This window comes from Aedes albopictus, chromosome 1 (genome assembly GCF_035046485.1).
Source record: "Aedes albopictus strain Foshan chromosome 1, AalbF5, whole genome shotgun sequence".
Classification (NCBI taxonomy): domain Eukaryota; kingdom Metazoa; phylum Arthropoda; class Insecta; order Diptera; family Culicidae; genus Aedes; species Aedes albopictus.
Window position 1 is genome coordinate 238,714,944 of NC_085136.1, and position 13,786 is coordinate 238,728,729.

Genomic DNA, 13,786 nt, shown 5'->3' on the forward strand with positions numbered 1-13,786 from the left:
ATTTTGATGTGTGGCTGTTGATTGTTCCTGGTTCCAGTCCGATTGGGGGTCCATTATGGGTTGCCGTTCGCCGATGTCCAAGTATCCGGGTTCATTTGAGCCTTGAAGAGAGAAGAGGGTCGGTGTCAGCTGCTCTCAGGGGGAAAGAGCAACTGACGAAAGTGTCGGGGCTGGGATCGAATCCATGACCATTTACTTATGAAGCAAACGTGTAGCCACTACGCCACGGGCCCCGGCCTTTGTTATTATCTTATTCTATATTACTTTGACTCTCAAATTCTCCAATTCTCTTTTCAACGCTTTTAATGTTTTTATTTCTGTTTCTCTTATTTTCTGACTCCCTGATTATTGAATTTTCTGACTTTCTGATCATCTGATTTATGATTACACGTTCCTTTTATTATTTGTATATCTCTAATTCTCAGTTTATTTGTTTCTCTCTTCTTTGTCTTACCCATGGATTGCCTGTTTGTATGAATTTCTGATTGTCAAATTCTCATATTCACTGTTTTCCCGATTCCCTGATTTTCCAATTCCCCGGTTTCAAGAATATCGGATGTTCTAGTGAAAAACCACATCGAAAGACGACACATAAAAATCGAAACTCCGGAATGTCACGCAAATGAGTTGCCAATGAGGACGATAATGATGATGTTTGATTGGAAACCTATGTGGCGTTGGTACACAGGGCATAATAATCCCAGCGGTTATCGCACAAATGACGGGATTGGTTGGTAATGCGATGAGGTGCGAACAGTAGTGGTAGTGCCTTCGTATGTGTCCAGTCCAGTCTAGGCACGCGGACAGACCAAAAGCCACAAAAAGGTAGAAAATAAAAATCCAAACCCCCGTTTCATAACCTGATTGGTATTTTGCTCCGAAGGGTTTACACACTGAAGGTGCATTGCGTGTGTGCGGCATTCCGGTGGCAGAAACCAAAGGCCAAATAATTGTTGTGTAATTAAATACGAATCGAATCATCGGTTGAGTTGCACGTGCCGAGCTGTGAACATGATTTTTTTTTGCCTGGCTGGGTGGGGAATTTTAATGATAATTTAATTGGACAATGTCATGAGGTCAGGTCGATTCTTGGGGTTTTGCGGTACTGAAATGGAAAAATGTTCAAGTAAATCAATGGAACGTGCTAATTTTAAATTAAGACTAGAAGGTATACCGTTCAAATGAAACTGGAACATTCCAGTACAACACTCATACTCACACTCGATTTCGACATTCACTGATTTACGAAATGAAGTAATTGATTATCTTCATCAAGTCTATTTTGGGCCCTCATCTGCCTCAATTTGTCGAATCAACAAAAGCCTGACCTCAAGATGGCTCATAATTGCCTCAGACACACCACAGGTTTGCCGCAGAAGAAAAAGATGATTACAATAATTGTAGCTGTAGGCTGAACCAAATTAAGCTTCCTCGTGAAAGGGTGGCAACATCTCACGAATGACCCTGCCCTCAATGTGTATGGTGGTAGCTTTCGGCAGCACATCATTTCGAAATTGTCCGACGCCAATAAGGGTACACATGACTTATTAGTGAAATGAGAGGCTTGAAAGTTCACGATTAGTAAATAGTGGACATGGCATTGGAAGGAAGCCAATGGCGTGAAGAAATTGCTTTTCAAATGCCTTTCTGGAAAGAAGCTTTTGGAGAAAATCTTCTGGAGAGAATATTTTCATACATCTGGAGAGAAACTGTGTAAGCTTCTAGAGAGAAGCTGTCTAAGATTCTAGAGAGAAGCATTCCATGCTTCTGGAGAGAAGCTCTCCAAGCTTCTGGAGAGAAGCTCTCCAAGCTTCTGGAGAGAAGCTCTCCAAGCTTCTGGAGAGAAGCTCTCCAAGCTTCTGGAGAGAAGCTCTCCCAGCTTCTGGAGAGAAGCTCTCCAAGCTTCTGGAGAGAAGCTCTCCAAGCTTCTGGAGAGAAGCTCTCCAAGCTTCTGGAGAGAAGCTCTCCAAGTTTCAGGAAAGAAGCTCTCCAAGCTTCTGGAGAGAAGCTCTCCAAGGTTCTAAAGAGAAGCTCTTCAAGCTTCTGGAGAGAAGCTCTCCAAGCTTCTGGAGAGAAGCTCTCCAAGCATCTGGAGAGAAGCTCTCCAAGCTTCTGGAGAGAAGGTCTCCAAGCTTCTGGAGAGAAGCTCTCCAAGCTTCTGGAGAGAAGTTCTACAAGCTTCTGCAGAGAAGCTCTCCAAGCTTCTGGAGAGAAGCTCTCCAAGCTTCTGGAGAGAAGCTCTCCAAGCTTCTGGAGAGAAGCTCTCCAAGCTTCTGGAGAGAAGCTCTCCAAGCTTCTGGAGAGAAGCTCTCCAAGCTTCTGAAGAGAAGCTCTTCAAGCTTCTGGAGAAAAGCTCTCCAAGCTTCTGGAGAGAAGCTCTCCAAGCTTCTGGAGAGAAGCTCTCCAAGCTTCTGGAGAGAAGCTCTCCAAGCTTCTGGAGAGAAGCTCTCCAAGCTTCTGGAGAGACGCTCTCCAAGCTTCTGGAGAGAAGCTCTCCAAGTTTCTGGAGAGAAGCTCTCCAAGCTTCTGGAGAGAAGCTCTCCAAGCTTCTGGAGAGAAACTCTCCAAGCTTCTGTAGAGGAGCTCTCCAAGCTTCTGGAGAGAAGCTCTCCAAGCTTCTGGAGGAAAGCTCTCCAAGCTTCTGGAGGGACGCTTCCCAAGCTTCTAAAAAAGGTCCCCAAATTTTAAAAGGAAGCTCTGCAAGCTTCAGGAGAGAAGCTCTGCAAGCTTCTGGAGAGAACTTTTCATGCTTCGGGAGAAAAGCTTCCGAAGCTTCAGGATAGAAGCTTTCCAAGCTTCTGTGAAGAAGCTTTCCGAGCTTTTGGAAAAAAAGCTTTCCAAGTTTCTAGAGAGAAGCTTTCCAAGTTTCTGGAGAAAAATTTTCCAAGCTTCTAGAGAGAAGCTTTCCAAGCTTCTTGAGAGTAGCTTTCCAAGCTTCAGGAGAGAAGTTTTCCATGCTTCCGGAAAGATGCTCTCTTAGCTTTTAAAGCGAGGTTTTTAAGCTTCTGGAGAGAAGTTTTTCAAGCTTCTGGAGAAAATTTTTTAAGGTTCAGGAAAGAAGTTTGTATGCTTCTGAAGAGAAGCTTTTCAAGCTTCTGGAGAAAAGCATTCCAAGCTTCTGGAGAGAAATTCTTCAAGCTTCTGAAGATAAGCTTTCCAAGCTTCTGGAGAGAAGTTTTCCAATCTTTTAGAAAGAAGCATTCCAAGCTTCTGGAGAGAAGCTTTCTAAGCTTCGGGAGAAAAGCTTTCCCATGTTCTAGAAAGAAACATTCTAGCTTTTAGAAAGAAGCTTTCGAAAATTTCTAGAAGGAAGCTTTTCAAGCTTCATGGAGGAAACTTTCCAAGCTTCTGGGAGGAAGCTTTCCAAGCTTCTGGAAAGACATTTCTCAAGCTTCTGGAGAGAAGTTTTCCAAATTTCTGGAGAAAAGAAGAAGCTATTCTAGTACATATCTGGAGAAGCTGTGCAAGCTTCTGGTGAGAAGTAATCAAAGCTTCTGTAAAAAAGCTTTCCAAGCTTGTGATTTTGTTCACATCGTCTAGACGATAGGAAAAAAATCGTATCTCACATTTCCTATAATTTTCTTTCTCTAAGCTACCATAGTCATGAAAAATTTTCCACACCCACCAGCCCGGCAGTAAATTGAAACTTATTGCGGTTTTCACTTGTGGAGACGGTCCAATCTTCTATACCTGCCGCCCAACTGCCAAAACTAGGCTTTAGGGGGGCTTTGGACGGAAAATATATGATCCAATGAAAATTGTCACCTTATTTTTCCCAATCTTTCTGTCTGAGAAGAAAACCGAAGGAATGCTATTGGCAAACGTGGCATTCCACAAACAAATCAGCAAACAGGATGGGAACCAGGATCAAGAAGGTAAGTTTATACCAAGAGATAGAGATAGAGGGGAAAATATTTTCAATTAACTTTTACAACTTTTCCGACCACAAACAGTCCTCCGCAATTGGCCAATAACGGCAAGAAACTCTCGAGAGGGAGTTGTAGGGGAAAGCTCACACTCGAAATTTCACATGGGAAGAAGGAACCGTTACCTCTTGAAGCAAAAGTAATCTCCATATTTTTATTTCGAGAGGGTTTCGAAATGATTGACGCTGGATTGGGGTGGAAAGACGTAAGCAGCTTTCGAAATTGAGGGATGTGGGGTAAACGGCATTGCTGTCTCTAATGCAATCCATCATTTTTATTATACTCGCTGTTCATTAAAGTTTTTTATTGGTAGTAACGTAGTAATTTGTCTAACTAGTTTAGGAAGATTCTTTACCGGGTGTTCGGCACAGTAAGTAAACAAACTCTGTCCCAGTAGGTATGTTGAACCGGAAAGAAGATGAAAGGGGGAATCATAAAGAAAGGCATTTCACCCCACTCTCTCGCATATTCTTCCCAAATCGTTTGATATGACGACGACGAAGTTTTGTCCGATTTAGTTGAATGTTTGTATCAAAGTGGTCGAGGGGGAGTGGTGGGGATATAGACACACAAAATAGCTCACTCGAGTACCCCGGAAAAGGGAGAGGGGGAGGGGAGGCATCATCATCCTGTCCTGATGTTGGGAAATATTTAATATGGAAGAGATTTATATCGCCACACCGCCGCCTGCGGGAAGTCGAATGAGTGGAAAAGTTTGATAAGAAATGTTATTGGCTACGAGCTGGGAAAACTCTCCCGCAATATTTCATGATGAAATTCCCATTTTTGCAAGCGACCAACCCAACAAAATTTATTAGTTTTCCACTCGTCGTTGACATCATGATCGTCGTCCAGCTCGTCCTCTAGTAAAAAGGGGTTGAAGAGGATTGTACCCCGGTAGTAGCAGCAGAAGCAGCAGCAAAAACTGTCACCCATCAAAACACGCAAACTTGGCACTCTTTCATCGCTCGGTCTGGTTGGGTATGGCCGACCACGCGCAGTTTGCAGGACCGAGAAGCGTCCGCAGAATGTGGTGGGGTGTGGGTAATCACATAGTCAAACAAGTTTTTACCGAGTACACATAAACCCATCGCCCCGTCATCAACGCAGAACACACACAAGTTATGCATGCATGTGTCCTCCGATTCTTCCCCCGGACAGCCAGCGCCAGCGTCCGAGGACCGAGGATGAAAAATTATTTCATTTCCACTTCATGGTAAAACCACCGGACATCATTCGGTGTTACCGCTCCCATCAGTGCTATATTTGCCGGATTTTTTTTTTTCGCTGTTTCAAAATGGTTCAACTTTGGTTTGATAGTTGGCTTTTGGTTGCAGTTGTTTGTCAGACAGTGATGCTACACAAACTTTTAGGGTTTTCCTGACATGACGGAGAGATTGAAAGTGGATTTTGATCTAGGTACACTGTACGCTAGGCCTGTCAACTTTTTCAAAAATGTACTTTGTTTCTCAAGTCCACACCTATATTTTGATTGGAATCTTAAAAGAAATAACTGGTCAAAATTTCAGCCAACTCATTGAAATTAAGAGGTGGATCAAATCAATAATTATGTTTTCGACTATTTTCAGCCTTCAAAAAATCAAAACTACACAAAAACTTGTCAAAACTTAGTTCTTTCAGCAAAAATGGAAAGATATACTTGTTTGCCACAAGTTCTCCGAACAACGTATGCCTATAAAATCGAAGGAAACATATGTAATTATCACATTTGTAATCCGAAAAACTTGAAAAAAGAACACTCAACTTACGTAATAAGTTGGATATTTTAAAACGGTATCATATTCTCTAATGTTTTGTGATTATTTGCTTCTTGAAATTGGATTCTTCGGATTGATACTGAATGGTGAATACGAAACTTTGAATTTAACAACTGTATTCGAAGGCAGCGTATCGCATCACACCCGATACTTTGCATTTCTGACTGAGTACTGGCCAACTGTTCAATTCTGTAATGGGTGGTAATGGGAATCAAGGTAAGAGATAACTAAATAAAAGCAAAGCAAGAGAATTTAGAGAGCTCCCTCAGAATGCAATCGACTGGTCTTACTGCAAGAGAGTTTAAGGATGTTGAATTACTAGGATATTTGAGGTGATGCCATGTGATGTTCTCAAATGATTTAAATGTATTTGAGCGAGCTTTCAGAGTCATTTAACCCGTTTCGGCCTAAGTCAGCGCGAACGAACTAAAAATCAGCCGGATTTGAGTATGTAATTTGTTCACAATATACCCGTACATATATTTAGTTTATTTTAAGGATTTTTTTTGCTTTTAAATCCGAAAATGAGAAATCAAAACAGAACGAATGTAAACACAACACAAGCCAGTCACACGAACACACTTCCAACCGAACACATAACACACGAAGAGTGAAATTGTCAACCGTTATTTTGAAACTGTAGACAGATGGTAGCGAAAGCGGTCCGAATCCCGAAAACTGAATTTGAAATTGTGCTTTTTCGGGAAAAAACGGAATTTTCGTAAGTAAAACTTGAAAGCACTATTCTTCTAGGATTCACTGACAGTTAATTATATTTGTAGACAAATATCAAATGACGGTTGAGAGATTGAAAAATCGAAATGACGAGAAAACAATCGATAACTCGGTAATGCGTTCAATGTTTGTAAAGGGTCTTGTGAAAATGTATGTAATAAAAAAAATCAACAGAATCCTTGAGAAATATTCGATACGGATCGAAACGTCCGAGTAAGAGAACATAGTTTTTGATCTCACAATCGGATTGGAAAGCCAGAAAAAAACCTAAAAATACACCATGAAAAGTTGGAATCAATTAGCGTAAATATATTTAGCTTGTAAAAATCAACATAGAACGTCGGCATGTTCCCTTTGGCAAGAGTTATTCCGGTGAGTCACTGGGTCAAATTCCTATACAAAAGGGCTATTTTTCGATACAAAACGCGTTTTCCATTATGATTCGCAGTGAAATTTACTCTATTTCCTTTAAAACTTGCATGTCTACCATCGAAATTGTTTATAAATAATTTTGGATCCGTTATTAACTACCGGACGTGGCAACCGGACATAATCTCCGGAGGAATCTGCACTGTAGGGTTCACATCATAAATCCATTATTTCTAGCCTCAAGTATTATATCTTTGAAGAATTTGTTCTTTTGGAATATTCATCTTTGTGATTATTCCCCCTAAAATTGCAATCTTTTTTCATAAATGAAGATAGAACATTGATGTATTTTGTATAGTTGCTGAAAATTGTATTATCCGAACAAACTATTAGTTTATTTCAGGCATCACAATTTTCCCTCACTCACGCGGGTAACGATCGATCACGATATTTTCTTTGCACCTATAGATAGACGATTTAAAAGGTTCTCATTCCGGTTTTTTTTTGCGTGATAAAAGTATGCTCTCTCCAAATTGTGTGCTCTCGCAGGAGAAATTGTTTGCTCAGTTAGTTTCATCCCATGCAGTGAAAAATCATTATCGCGGAGGTGTATTGGGTTTCTCATTAATGTTTAGACTATTGTGATAATTTGAAAATCCACTGAAGCATCATTTCCCAGCGAAATTGTACACTAACCAAACTTATTTTGTTTACCTGTTGTGCATCCGACGCCCCTGTCATGAACTCAACCGAACTTGTGTATGCCAGCCGCTGTGAAGTCATGTGCGGAATTCGACTGTAATGATAATGAATTTCGGCTGAGTCTAAATGGGTGCAAATGCCGCAATATAAATCCGAAGAATTTGATCACTTGAATGAAAAATTTGATGCCCAGCTTATTTGCTCAAAAAATGAACATAACTCTTTAAATATGCAATTTGTTGTGGTTCTTTGTGATAAAGTACATCTACTTCGGCTTTTTTCTCATTAAAATGACTCTCCAAGTGGAACAGAGCCTGCATCTCAACTTCAGAGAGAGATTCCCCAAAAAGATTTCCAGATGGAGTCCTTCGAGAAATCACTGGAGGATATTTTTATAATTTCTTTTTTTCATGCATTTTAACGTATGAAGAATCAACAAATCACTGGAGGAATCGCAGGAGGTATTTTGGAGACATTGGATTCTCTAAGTTACAATGAATGCTGAAAAGTGAGAGTATTAGATGATTATTGGCTGGATAATGGTGCAGTCCCGAGTAGCACACATGTTTCTCAAAAGTATGTGCAACACTTGTATGGCTGAATTTGGTCATATAATTGCTACCTGGGTCACTAATATTGTCACTATCGATAAGCTTTCCAATGCGAAATAAATTTATTTTCCTGAAATGCCTCTGTAATTTCTCAACCAATTTCAGCCAAAACTACACTCAAATTAATTTACTGATAGAATCTAAGTGCAGAAAGCACATAGATTGAGAACGAGAGAGAGAAAAATCATTCTATGTGCAACACATGAAAATTAAAAGTTGCATTATTATATTTCATTCTTCCTGTGATATATTTAGAGTGCAGCAACATAAAAAGCAACCCTGTCAACATAAAATCCAAACGCAAGCATAACAATCATGGAACGAACATGGCGCGCGCAGAAAACACACTTTGTCGTGAAAAATTTCATTTTCATACGTGGTGCTCCGTTGACCGAGTTGCTTGCTGTTAATGAAGGTAAGAAGTCAACTTAATATTCTGACTGTACAAACTTTTTCAAACTACACATTTCTTTTGTATTTTCTGTAGAGAATTGCACTACATTGTTTGCCGCTTCGCCACCCTCACCAAGGACGATTTCGTAAACGATTTGGGAGCTGCCGGATACAGCTGCGACTGGAAGCTTGCAGTTGCGACTCACGTGCTAAAATACCTAATCCATTAGTGTTAAGTTCAAGTATTAAGTTCAATAAAATCAGCTTGGTCGTAAATGGTGTAAAATTTTGATTTATTTACATTTCGAAGCTAATCCCACGTGGAAATCATGTTGTTATTCGTCATAATGAAAACTATGCATTGTACGATTGAAAACCAATAGCGACGCACTTTAATTCTATCATGATTGAATCGGCAAAGATTTGATTGCGCTGCACATATTTTCCAAGTGTAAAAGCAACTGGTCTCAATCTAAGTGCAGAACTTTTAAATTTAATATGTTATTTATTCTGAGTGTAGCAAAACACATTTATTATGGTATGGAGGTTGTAACGAGATGATTGACACATCCTTAGCGAAATGAACCACACGATCATTAGCTCAGCGGCTATCCAGTGTAGGTCTGAACCGTCGCTTATCCAGTCGCCTTTAGTTGTAGTACTCTTTATAAAATAAACCGCAAATTGTACATGGGTCATTCCATATGAAGTGACCGAGAAAATGTGAAAACTTGCAACCGACCATCACGGATTTGAACCAAATTTTGTTGAAACATTTGTTTAGATGGAAAAAGAAAAAATCCAAATTTTGGTGCCGATCGGATCACCCCTCGGTCCGTGGCAGCACCCCTCGTTTTGGCCGATATGAAAATTATCCTCTCTTTCTTTTATTTTTATCATTGAAACGATAGCACCTACACATTTTCGACCTTCGGCTTTTTTAAAGAAAATCGTTCAGGAAATCTAGAAAAAATACTATTTTTTTGGTACAGTGTTGCCAGATATCATATTTTTCAATTTTAAAACTAAAAATCGATTTTTCTCAAAATACGTATATTTTGATTTCAAAAATTTTGATTCCATCGTGTTTATCAGACGTTTTTCTATCGAAAAAGCTTAACTCCCCAAAGTAATTTGCGTCGTTCCTGAGATATAGCGTTTTTTAAGAAAAAGTATTCATTTTTTTTTTCATATAAAGTATCATATAAAATCAGGTGCAGTTTATGAATTTCGCAAAAAAAAATTGTTTGATGCCATACAAAGACGTTTTGTGTTGATTTGAAAAATATCAAGTATAAAAAGGATTAAAAAATGTTACAGTGTTGCCAGTTCATCAATTATGAGTCTATCGTAATGGACTAGCACAGTGCTTCCCAAACTGTGCGCCGCGGCGCCCTGGTGCGCCGTGAACATCTCTCAGGTGCGCCGCAGGCTCTTGAGCCAAAACACAAAGCACAAACTCTTATTAATGAAGGCAGAATATATTTTTAGTTATTTTTGTATTGTTTAGTAAAACTAGTGTCACCTCAAACCCTTTGTTGTATGCTATACCAATGTCTTGACTTTTTGAGAAAGACTTCAAAAGAAAGTCATTCAAAGGGGCTTTCTCTCTTCTAAATGTTCAACTTAAAAGTAAATATTGCAAAGTCTACGAATGTTTTCCTGAATTTTTAATATCCTCATGAAACATTAGACTTTTACAATTTTTTTTTTTAATTTTAGGAATTTTGAATTTTTTTGTAAAGACTATCAAATTGTTATTTGGACATTTTATGCTTAGTTGCCAAAAGTATTTTTTTATTTAGGATTAGTACATTTGGCAACATCGACGTAAAATATATTCAGCAAAATATTTGATGAGTGTATTTATAAGCAACAGTGCTGAAATGTCATTTCGATATAACTACATTCAATGACCCATAGCTAATTTCAGAAGCTGAACCTGAAAATATGGAATATGATAAAATATATAGTATGATATCCTTTGGAAATAGATAATATTAGATACTACGCATCGTCGCGCAACTGGTAGCTCAGACTTCAGTATTTTTATTTTATATTCGAAGGTCCAACTCCTTATAAACAAACAACAACAACAGCCATACAGAAAAATCTGTATTGATACAGATTTTTGATAAAATAATCTGCCATCTCTGCTAAGCAATGACAACATTTTTGGTGATTGCATGCTCACTGCCCATTCGTCAGCCTTTTCCTCAAAGCTTACTAGAAAAACTTCTATCAACATTTCTTATAACTTCCACACCAAGAATTGTACTCAAGCAGCACGAGTCATTTTCAAATTATTCTGCCTTTGAGTCAAAATTACATGAATGTAGCTCCTGTACAACCAAAAACCTGCACTTTCGACAATCCTTTGTGACTTGTGTGCTGCTTGGGTAATATCTTTCTGATATGGGTCATTCCATATGAAGTGACCGAGAAAATGTGAAAACTTGCAACCGACCATCACGGATTTGAACCAAATTTTGTTGAAACATTTGTTTAGATGGAAAAAGAAAAAATCCAAATTTTGGTGCCGATCGGATCACCCCTCGGTCCGTGGCAGCACCCCTCGTTTTGGCCGATATGAAAATTATCCTCTCTTTCTTTTATTTTTATCATTGAAACGATAGCACCTACACATTTTCGACCTTCGGCTTTTTTAAAGAAAATCGTTCAGGAAATCTAGAAAAAATACTATTTTTTTGGTACAGTGTTGCCAGATATCATATTTTTCAATTTTAAAACTAAAAATCGATTTTTCTCAAAATACGTATATTTTGATTTCAAAAATTTTGATTCCATCGTGTTTATCAGACGTTTTTCTATCGAAAAAGCTTAACTCCCCAAAGTAATTTGCGTCGTTCCTGAGATATAGCGTTTTTTAAGAAAAAGTATTCATTTTTTTTTTCATATAAAGTATCATATAAAATCAGGTGCAGTTTATGAATTTCGCAAAAAAAAATTGTTTGATGCCATACAAAGACGTTTTGTGTTGATTTGAAAAATATCAAGTATAAAAAGGATTAAAAAATGTTACAGTGTTGCCAGTTCATCAATTATGAGTCTATCGTAATGGACTAGCACAGTGCTTCCCAAACTGTGCGCCGCGGCGCCCTGGTGCGCCGTGAACATCTCTCAGGTGCGCCGCAGGCTCTTGAGCCAAAACACAAAGCACAAACTCTTATTAATGAAGGCAGAATATATTTTTAGTTATTTTTGTATTGTTTAGTAAAACTAGTGTCACCTCAAACCCTTTGTTGTATGCTATACCAATGTCTTGACTTTTTGAGAAAGACTTCAAAAGAAAGTCATTCAAAGGGGCTTTCTCTCTTCTAAATGTTCAACTTAAAAGTAAATATTGCAAAGTCTACGAATGTTTTCCTGAATTTTTAATATCCTCATGAAACATTAGACTTTTACAATTTTTTTTTTTAATTTTAGGAATTTTGAATTTTTTTGTAAAGACTATCAAATTGTTATTTGGACATTTTATGCTTAGTTGCCAAAAGTATTTTTTTATTTAGGATTAGTACATTTGGCAACATCGACGTAAAATATATTCAGCAAAATATTTGATGAGTGTATTTATAAGCAACAGTGCTGAAATGTCATTTCGATATAACTACATTCAATGACCCATAGCTAATTTCAGAAGCTGAACCTGAAAATATGGAATATGATAAAATATATAGTATGATATCCTTTGGAAATAGATAATATTAGATACTACGCATCGTCGCGCAACTGGTAGCTCAGACTTCAGTATTTTTATTTTATATTCGAAGGTCCAACTCCTTATAAACAAACAACAACAACAGCCATACAGAAAAATCTGTATTGATACAGATTTTTGATAAAATAATCTGCCATCTCTGCTAAGCAATGACAACATTTTTGGTGATTGCATGCTCACTGCCCATTCGTCAGCCTTTTCCTCAAAGCTTACTAGAAAAACTTCTATCAACATTTCTTATAACTTCCACACCAAGAATTGTACTCAAGCAGCACGAGTCATTTTCAAATTATTCTGCCTTTGAGTCAAAATTACATGAATGTAGCTCCTGTACAACCAAAAACCTGCACTTTCGACAATCCTTTGTGACTTGTGTGCTGCTTGGGTAATATCTTTCTGATATGGGTCATTCCATATGAAGTGACCGAGAAAATGTGAAAACTTGCAACCGACCATCACGGATTTGAACCAAATTTTGTTGAAACATTTGTTTAGATGGAAAAAGAAAAAATCCAAATTTTGGTGCCGATCGGATCACCCCTCGGTCCGTGGCAGCACCCCTCGTTTTGGCCGATATGAAAATTATCCTCTCTTTCTTTTATTTTTATCATTGAAACGATAGCACCTACACATTTTCGACCTTCGGCTTTTTTAAAGAAAATCGTTCAGGAAATCTAGAAAAAATACTATTTTTTTGGTACAGTGTTGCCAGATATCATATTTTTCAATTTTAAAACTAAAAATCGATTTTTCTCAAAATACGTATATTTTGATTTCAAAAATTTTGATTCCATCGTGTTTATCAGACGTTTTTCTATCGAAAAAGCTTAACTCCCCAAAGTAATTTGCGTCGTTCCTGAGATATAGCGTTTTTTAAGAAAAAGTATTCATTTTTTTTTTCATATAAAGTATCATATAAAATCAGGTGCAGTTTATGAATTTCGCAAAAAAAAATTGTTTGATGCCATACAAAGACGTTTTGTGTTGATTTGAAAAATATCAAGTATAAAAAGGATTAAAAAATGTTACAGTGTTGCCAGTTCATCAATTATGAGTCTATCGTAATGGACTAGCACAGTGCTTCCCAAACTGTGCGCCGCGGCGCCCTGGTGCGCCGTGAACATCTCTCAGGTGCGCCGCAGGCTCTTGAGCCAAAACACAAAGCACAAACTCTTATTAATGAAGGCAGAATATATTTTTAGTTATTTTTGTATTGTTTAGTAAAACTAGTGTCACCTCAAACCCTTTGTTGTATGCTATACCAATGTCTTGACTTTTTGAGAAAGACTTCAAAAGAAAGTCATTCAAAGGGGCTTTCTCTCTTCTAAATGTTCAACTTAAAAGTAAATATTGCAAAGTCTACGAATGTTTTCCTGAATTTTTAATATCCTCATGAAACATTAGACTTTTACAATTTTTTTTTTTAATTTTAGGAATTTTGAATTTTTTTGTAAAGACTATCAAATTGTTATTTGGACATTTTATGCTTAGTTGCCAAAAGTATTTTTTTATTTAGGATTAGTACATTTGGCA

The 13,786-nt window shown here is 37.9% G+C and overlaps 1 protein-coding gene and 1 long non-coding RNA gene across 4 annotated transcripts in view; one reads left to right on the plus strand and one right to left on the minus strand.

Moving 5' to 3' along the window:
* LOC109425336 (band 4.1-like protein 4A) overlaps positions 1–13,786 on the minus strand; it is a 657,887-nt gene that overhangs the window by 130,670 nt on the left and 513,431 nt on the right. The window lies entirely within an intron of this gene.
* On the plus strand, positions 8,235–8,792 carry LOC134287067 (uncharacterized). The gene is made up of 2 exons (XR_009996993.1): positions 8,235–8,536; positions 8,609–8,792. It is a non-coding gene; the product is annotated as an uncharacterized LOC134287067 (long non-coding RNA).